General features: G+C 50.7%; 1 protein-coding gene across 13 annotated transcripts in view; it reads right to left on the bottom strand.

Moving 5' to 3' along the window:
• The window catches only part of LOC125033572 (MAP7 domain-containing protein 2-like), a 367,585-nt gene that overhangs the window by 112,971 nt on the left and 247,114 nt on the right, over positions 1–7,500 (bottom strand). The window contains exon 1 of one of the 13 annotated variants that reach the window (XM_047625191.1): positions 4,447–4,564. The exons of the other annotated variants lie outside the window; for them this stretch is intronic. The gene's annotated coding sequence lies outside the window, so the exon portion shown is untranslated. Of the gene's footprint in view, positions 1–4,446; positions 4,565–7,500 lie in introns of those variants that run through there. 13 annotated transcript variants of the gene reach the window in all.

The raw sequence follows: 7,500 nt of genomic DNA, 5'->3' as shown, positions 1-7,500 counted from the left end.
CTCTTCTGAATCCTCTTCACGTTGAAGTGCAAAAAAGTGCAAAAAAATGCAAACAAAAGTTCTGCAAACTAATGAAAGACATTTTCCACACCAGCCTCCTTTCGAACAATTTCGTTAGCATCTTGTCTAGCCATACTTTAGTGATGAAGTAAGAAATACATACATGTGCAAGAAACCAGAAATGTCGAAATAGGAAGAAGCTTCCCGTCCACAAGCCCTACAAAACAGGAGGGAGGATGAAGCGCGGGTCAGCGGCGAGGTGGGCGGCGGCGGCAGAGAGGAGCAGCGGGAGCAGAAAGAACATTTAGGATGATTACGAAGCGTGGCAAGGAATGGAAAGGAGGACGAAGGCGGGGGAGTATGAGAAGGAGGGGGGGTATGAGAAGGAGGGGGGGTATGAGAAGGAGGGGGGGTATGAGAAGGAGGGGGGGTATGAGAAGGAGGGGGGGTATCAGAAGGAGGGGGGTATGAGAAGGAGGGGGAGGCTGTGGAGGGAGTGGAAGAAGCCAAAGTTGGAGCAGGAAGAGGAGGAGGTAAGGAAGGAGGAAAAGCAGAAGGGGGTGAGGTGGAGGAGGAAGAGGAGGGGTAAGGAAGAAAAGCGGGTGTGAGGTGGAAGAAGCTAGAGGCTCCTTTCAAGACTGGGGCCAGAGAGCTCGGCGCCCCCGCTGGAGGCCCGCTCCTCCCAACTGCAAACACTGGGTGGTCAGAGCCGGTGTAAAAAGCCACAGTTAACACCAAGCCCTTCGTGGCAGCTCCCTTTCGCACTCTCTTCCCTCTCCGTCGCCATCCCTCCCTCTTCCCCTTGTCTCGACTAAAGCTGACGCTCATGCAGAATCTGTCACCAGAAAGATTTTTATTTTTTCTTTGCAGGCCGAGTAAATAGCGCGAGCTCCTCTCCCACGACTGGCGTGCGAGTACACATTAAAGACGCCAGGACGCGACGTGCCTGCCGCGAGGATCGGCGGAAAAAACCTCGCATGTATGGGACGAAAGGGAACATTCGCCAAAGGTGGTGACGCTGCTTGCTGGCGGACGATAGGGTGCAAGGCTGTGACGTTGCACGGATGTCGCCCGAGGTCACGTGACACAGCGAGGTGACGTATTGATCACGCGGGGGCCGGACACTCACCTTATCTTATTAATATCGTTCCCAGGATCAGGCAAAATCACGGATCACTGCCATCATCATGACGCTCCCACAGTACGTTTGATCTCCACCTTCCTCTTTACTCCTCCCAATGCCACGCGAATCCTCGAAACCCAAAGTTGAACTTTTGCAAAGGTCAAGTTTAAATTCTATCTTCAAGCAATGAGGATGATTTCGTGATCACCTCTATTCTAAATAGCACAATGCTGTAGAAACCCTACACGAGGCGACGCAGGAGCGGACGGCATTTGATGATACCGTACAAGGGTCGTCTTCAGCCCAATTTCCACAGAATGATCAGACAGCTTTACGTTATACCACACGCGGGTGGGGGGTAGTGAGCAGTTGCGATGGGGGGCACAGCGCAAATGTATCGTGAAGTCTTTGCAGCGCAAAAAGGAAACTTCCTTTCTCTTGTTACAAAACAATCCCTCTCAGTCATATCACTATACCAATAAACACACAGATGTTCTCTACGAAATGGACCATCGTTTGTTATTTAACTTTACAGACTTTAAGAAGGCTTACTGATCCCACTTACAAGTATATGTAAAATCATAGTTTTATAAAGCTCAGTGGTGGCGTTGAATATGCAGCAGAGATAAGCCAGTGCACAGAAATATGCTAAAATACTGAAATTTTCAGCAAGACTCAAGATTAGCCGCACTCTACTTCATTATTTTCCTCACAGTGCGCAGGCGTAGCTTTCCCGTTCGTGTCCTTTATACTTGCCCTCCTAAAGTCCTCCTACACTAATATTGTCGGGATCACTTCCGCCCTCCCCTTCTGCCCCGACCGCGTCTCCAGCCCCTCTCCCTTCCCGCCGCCAACTTTTCATCCTCGTAACATGAACAACCGGATATCTCAAAACTGACATCATCACAATCTACACCACCACTATTTGCATATTTGATAAAACGGAACTCCAGGCAATGGCATAGAATGCCTCCATATAAAGATGTTACGGCGCGCGATGTAGCACGGTTTCCCCCTCTAAGCGACGCACTTTCTGTGCATATTCAGCACATAAACCATTACTGTACGCAGCGAGCTCAACAATTTTGTTTTATCTTGATAAGTGGTATTACAGTACCCGATTAGTGTAAAGAAAAAAGGGAGAAAGACATACATACATACATATATTTTATATATACATATATATATATATATACACAGAGAGAGAGAGAGAGAGAGAGAGAGAGAGAGAGAGAGAGAGAGAGAGAGAGAGAGAGAGAGAGAGAGAGAGAGAGAGAGAGAGAGAGAGAGAGAGAGAGAGAGATAGAGATAGAGATAGAGATAGAGATAGAGATAGAGATAGAGATAGAGATAGAGATAGATAGAGATAGATAGAGAGAGAGAGAGAGAGAGAATAGATGCTCGTATTTGTCTAGTTAACTTTTCTTTTATGTTGCCTCTGGTGTAACATCTGCCTTGTCTGTGTGATTGAGTAAATCCTGCCAGAAGATGCTATCTGTCGACTTGATGAGCAAAAATCTTCTCTACGCAAGAAAGGATGTGGGATAGAGAGATGAGAAGAGAGAAGGGAGCAGAGAGGAGAGGAACGGAAGAGGAGGAAGAAAGATATTCAATTCTACAGCAGAGAGTAACGTTCAAAGCGTCCCGACCCGTTACGTTCCGATTCCAGTCGGTGTACTTCCTGCACGAGGCGTTCCTGGCGGCTTGCCAATATTGTGTAGCACATGGGGGGGGGGGGGGGTATCTTCACCTCGTTGGGACGTGAAGCGGCAGGTGTTGCCGCCACGACCTTTCCGTCGTCTTCACGGCACACGCACGGCACGTTCAATCCAGCAAATGCACAAGCCGCAAGCGTGTCCCCGCACTGATTAAAGCAAAATTGGCGCGATAGACAGACAGACTCTGGCTCGCAACTTGCATCCAAGTTGCCATGACACCGCCATCATGTTCATCCCGAGAACGACCTCGAGAAGGAAGGAGGACCACCCACGCCCTCATGCGTGACATGGAGGGGCGGTTTCTCCCCGCATCCTCTCGGCGAACTAGCCTGGCGTGACAAACAAAGCGAGATGTCAGGACAGGTGTCACACCGCGCCAGCCCCGTCACGTCCGTGCTGTGAAAGCTGGGCCGGATACATCTCATAACCCACTCCACGGACCACTAACACGGCCCGGAGCATCCCTCAACCAACACAACCATCGCTCGCTTCTCCTCCACCACGCTCGCCCGTCACTGCCACTTGTCGTTGCAGTGCCTTATCGTCTCCGCTGTCCAATCCCACCAGGCTCCCTCGCCCACGTTGGAAAAAAGGGTTTCCGCCGCCTTAAAGACGAGCAGAGCAGTAGACGGGTAGGATGACCAGGGGGTTCCCCGTGGCAGAGAGAGCGAGCGCGGGTCGCGGACGCAGGGGCTCAGCCTTCGCTCGTTCGAACTCCGTTCAAGCGCTCGTGAGCTCGTGATCAGCTGACAATCCCCTCCCTACTGCCATTCCCGACCAGCAGCCTTTCCTCGCCCTTGCTCACCCATCCACACCGCACCTCCACCTCCCACGTCCCATTCGCCCCAATCCCCCGTATTACTGCCGCCGAGCAGCCTCCAGAACATACGCCACTTACATCATTACAATATAGATCCCTGCCACGTGACTCATCTCTGAAACGCATGACTCACTCCTGAAAAAGTTAATACTTCGCACAATCACAAACCTATTTCAAGTTTTCACAGTCCATCATTGGACACGGATTTTTCTCCTGAATAACACTTGTAATGAATAAACATTAATCACGAGGCGGCCAGATCTATTACGAGACACATGGATCAGCTGTTTCAAGCCGTGAGGCCGGCCTGCGCTCCGCCAGATGGCTGGAGGTGGCGCTGTGCTGGTGGCAACTGTACATGAACACTATGCACTTGCTGCTATAATTACCGATTAGCACCTGGTCTAAATACTCACATCGGATGCTGGCAAAATATTATGTCAGTCCACATGTTCTGGTGGCACGTGTATCTACTCTTAAATGAAATCCATATACGCAAAAATAAACATATAAATGGGGGGACGTTTAGAAACATGCGTATCTGCGTAAATTCTGATTTTGAAACGTTTTGGAGACGAGAGATTTCCTTTCTCCGTTCTTCTAATTTTCAAAATGGAGGGGTCGCTATTGTTTGGTTCTCTTCGTTATTTTCAGAACTGGGAAAGGCCACCACACACAAACATTTGCACAGTCAGCACACACAACACTGTGGACACATCCCGAAATGTGACAGAGCGATGGCAGTGGAAGCAGACGCACACGCACAAGGGGGTTACGTTTCCAACCTGCGTCCCTCTCCTGAAGTACTACTGATGCCGACACTCGCAGAGGGCGCCGACGGTGCAGTAGTGCCGCGTGCCTGACGAGAGCAACGGGCGAGGCCAGACTAAAGCTGAGAGCGCGCGGTCTGCCTCGCCACCACCACCACCTCCTCCACCACCGCCACCACTACCACTACCACCTCCACCACCCAGGCATCGCACCACACCACCATCTCCTTCATCATCATCACTTTCCTTTCGCTACATTCCCTTCCTTCTAACCATTTATTTCATTACACCTTCTCTCGTTCTTTTCATCTCTGCCTCTCCCCACCTCTTCCCGCCTTTCTCTCTCTCTCTCTCTCTCTCTCTCTCTCTCTCTCTCTCTCTCTCTCTCTCTCTCTCTCTCTCTCTCTCTCTCTCTCTCTCTCTCTCTCTCGCATCCCTCCCTCCCTCTAACGTCAGACTTTTCATTCATTCATTTATTATTTTTCCTTAATTCTTCCTCTCCGCGACGCCTTTACACACACACATACATGCATACTTGCATACAAACACACAATCACACATAATCAATCTCACTCTCACTATTTCTTTCTTTCTTTATCTCTTCCCCGCACACATATACAAACACACACACACACACACACACACACACACACACACACACACACACACACACACACACACACACACACACACACACACACACACACACACACACAATCCAAGTAAAACAACAACAACAACACTCGAAGTGAATACGCCAATACGTAATAAAGTGGCCTGGCCGTTCACCTCTCGTTCTCATCCCAGACGCACACGAAAAAGCACTCATCAGCGAAGGAACGTAGCAAGTGGTGGATGGGTAGGGAAGAAGGAAGAGGTGGGGGGGGGGGGGGGGGAGATGATAAACAAACGAGTACAAAATAGAAAACAAACAAAACTTTGACACATAGTGATAACTGCATCCCGCCAGAATCAATAACTTAAAGCTCTACCGCGCAATATTTTGTGTTGGCAACGTTCGCGCGGGCGGTGGGGACATCAAACATCAATACAGTGTACATTTCCCCCATCTAATATTGGAGCCACCTTACGCCGGCACCACGTTCCGCGAGATGACAAGGGGGACCGGTGGAAAGGGAGGCTGGCAGGGTTGGAATGGAAGAGGAAAGGTAGGAACAATAAGGGTTGGGAAGAGTCGACCGAAAGAAGAGAATATGGCCGGAAGGCGAGAGAGAAGACACTGAGTGTTTTGGGGAAGAGCAATAGAGAGGGAGAGAGATGGACTGAGGAAAATAAAGGTATCAGGTACTAAGGAAAGACAAGGATGAGACTTGAGTAAAGCAAAAGAGAAAGAGAAAGAGGAAAAGAGCGAGCGGGGGGGTTGGTGGTAGGGAGAAGGGCGGAGGGGAGGGGAGGGGAGAGGGGGGGAAGGGAGGGAGGGAGAGAGAGAGAGAGAGAGAGAGAGAGAGAGAGAGAGAGAGAGAGAGAGAGAGAGAGAGAGAGAAGGGGGAAGGGGAGGGAGGGGAGGGAGAGAGGGAGAGGGAGAGGGAGAGGGAGAGGAAGAGAGAGAGAGAGAGAGAGAGAGAGAGAGAGAGAGAGAGAGAGAGAGAGAGAGAGAGAGAGAGAGAGAGAGAGAGAGAGAGAGAGAGGGGGGGGGAGGGAGAGAGAGGGAGAGAGAGGGAGAGAGAGGGAGAGAGAGAGAGAGAGAGAGAGAGAGAGAGAGAGAGAGAGAGAGAGAGAGAGAGAGAGAGAGAGAGAGAGAGAGAGAGAGAGAGAAGGGGGAAGGGGAGGGGGGGGAGAGGGAGAGAGGGAGAGGGAGAGGGAGAGGGAGAGGGAGAGGGAGAGGAAGAGGGAGGGAGGGAGGGAGGGAGGGAGGGAGAGAGGGAGAGAGGGAGAGAGAGAGAGAGAGAGAGAGAGAGAGAGAGAGAGAGAGAGAGAGAGAGAGAGAGAGAGAGAGAGAGAGAGAGAGAGAGAGAGAGGGAGAGAGAGAGAGAGAGAGGGAGAGAGAGGGAGAGAGAGGGAGAGAGAGGGAGAGAGAGGGAAAAAGAGAAAAAGAAGAGAGAAAAAAAGAGAGAAAAGAGAGAGAGAGAGAGAGAGTAAGCCGATGTTATTCAGTTTAGGAAAATCTACTGGAAGAAGGGGAGGAGAGGAAGAGTTGGTGGAAGTACCGGTTATGGAAGCGTGGGCAGTGAGTCCATGGGCGGAGTAGGTCGCCCAGATGGGCGGACCCCCGCCTGGCCGCGCCGAATGAGGACTATCCTCGCGTTCATGAAGGCTTCCACAAGCCGCCCGCCGCTTGGTAACGAGGCCATCCGACGATGACCATAGTGATGGCGATGAGGGGGAGATGATGATGGTAATGATGATGATGGTGGTTATGATGACGGTGATGGTGGTGGTGATAATGATAATGGTGATGTGGTGGTCATGATGACGGTGATGGAGATAGTGAAGCTGATGATGGTGGTGGTGATAATGATAATGATAGTAATGATAAAGTGGGAGGAAGGTGGTGGCGATGAAAATAACGGTGTGATTATTATTCAATTATCATAGAGCGGTTGCCTAATTCGTCGCCAATGACAACGGTTGAGCCTCTTCCAGCCCAGCCGGAGCAATTCATCGGAGCCGAAAGTGTTGCGCAGTGATGGCTCGCTCTCCGCCGGTCGTGCTTCCGTTTCCTTCCTGTGCTCGCTCGCCCCGCAACACTCTTCCGCCGAGCAACACTCGTTCCCCTAACGCATCAATCAGGCTCGTTCTGAATAACATTGGAATCTGCTCACGCTGCTTATAAGACTCACTGCAGTCAATGTTTATTTACCATTATCCTTTTGATCTGCTCCATGTGTTTCCTAAAACAAAAAGCCATGAATGTACGTCGCTGTGCAAGTGGGATCCTTCGCGAGGCAACATCGCCCCCTCCCACGCTATTGCAATACACACTTAGGCGTCATTAAGGTAATAATGGAGGCTGAGTCATTTAAATGCCACACTCACGCCCTTGGCTAAGCTGACTGTCGTGGGCGGGAGTAGCATATCCCAGTGCCGCAAAACACCCTTCGGGAAAAG

Source organism: Penaeus chinensis, chromosome 16 (genome assembly GCF_019202785.1).
Source record: "Penaeus chinensis breed Huanghai No. 1 chromosome 16, ASM1920278v2, whole genome shotgun sequence".
Lineage (NCBI taxonomy): Eukaryota > Metazoa > Arthropoda > Malacostraca > Decapoda > Penaeidae > Penaeus > Penaeus chinensis.
This window is presented reverse-complemented; position numbering and strand designations above follow the sequence as displayed.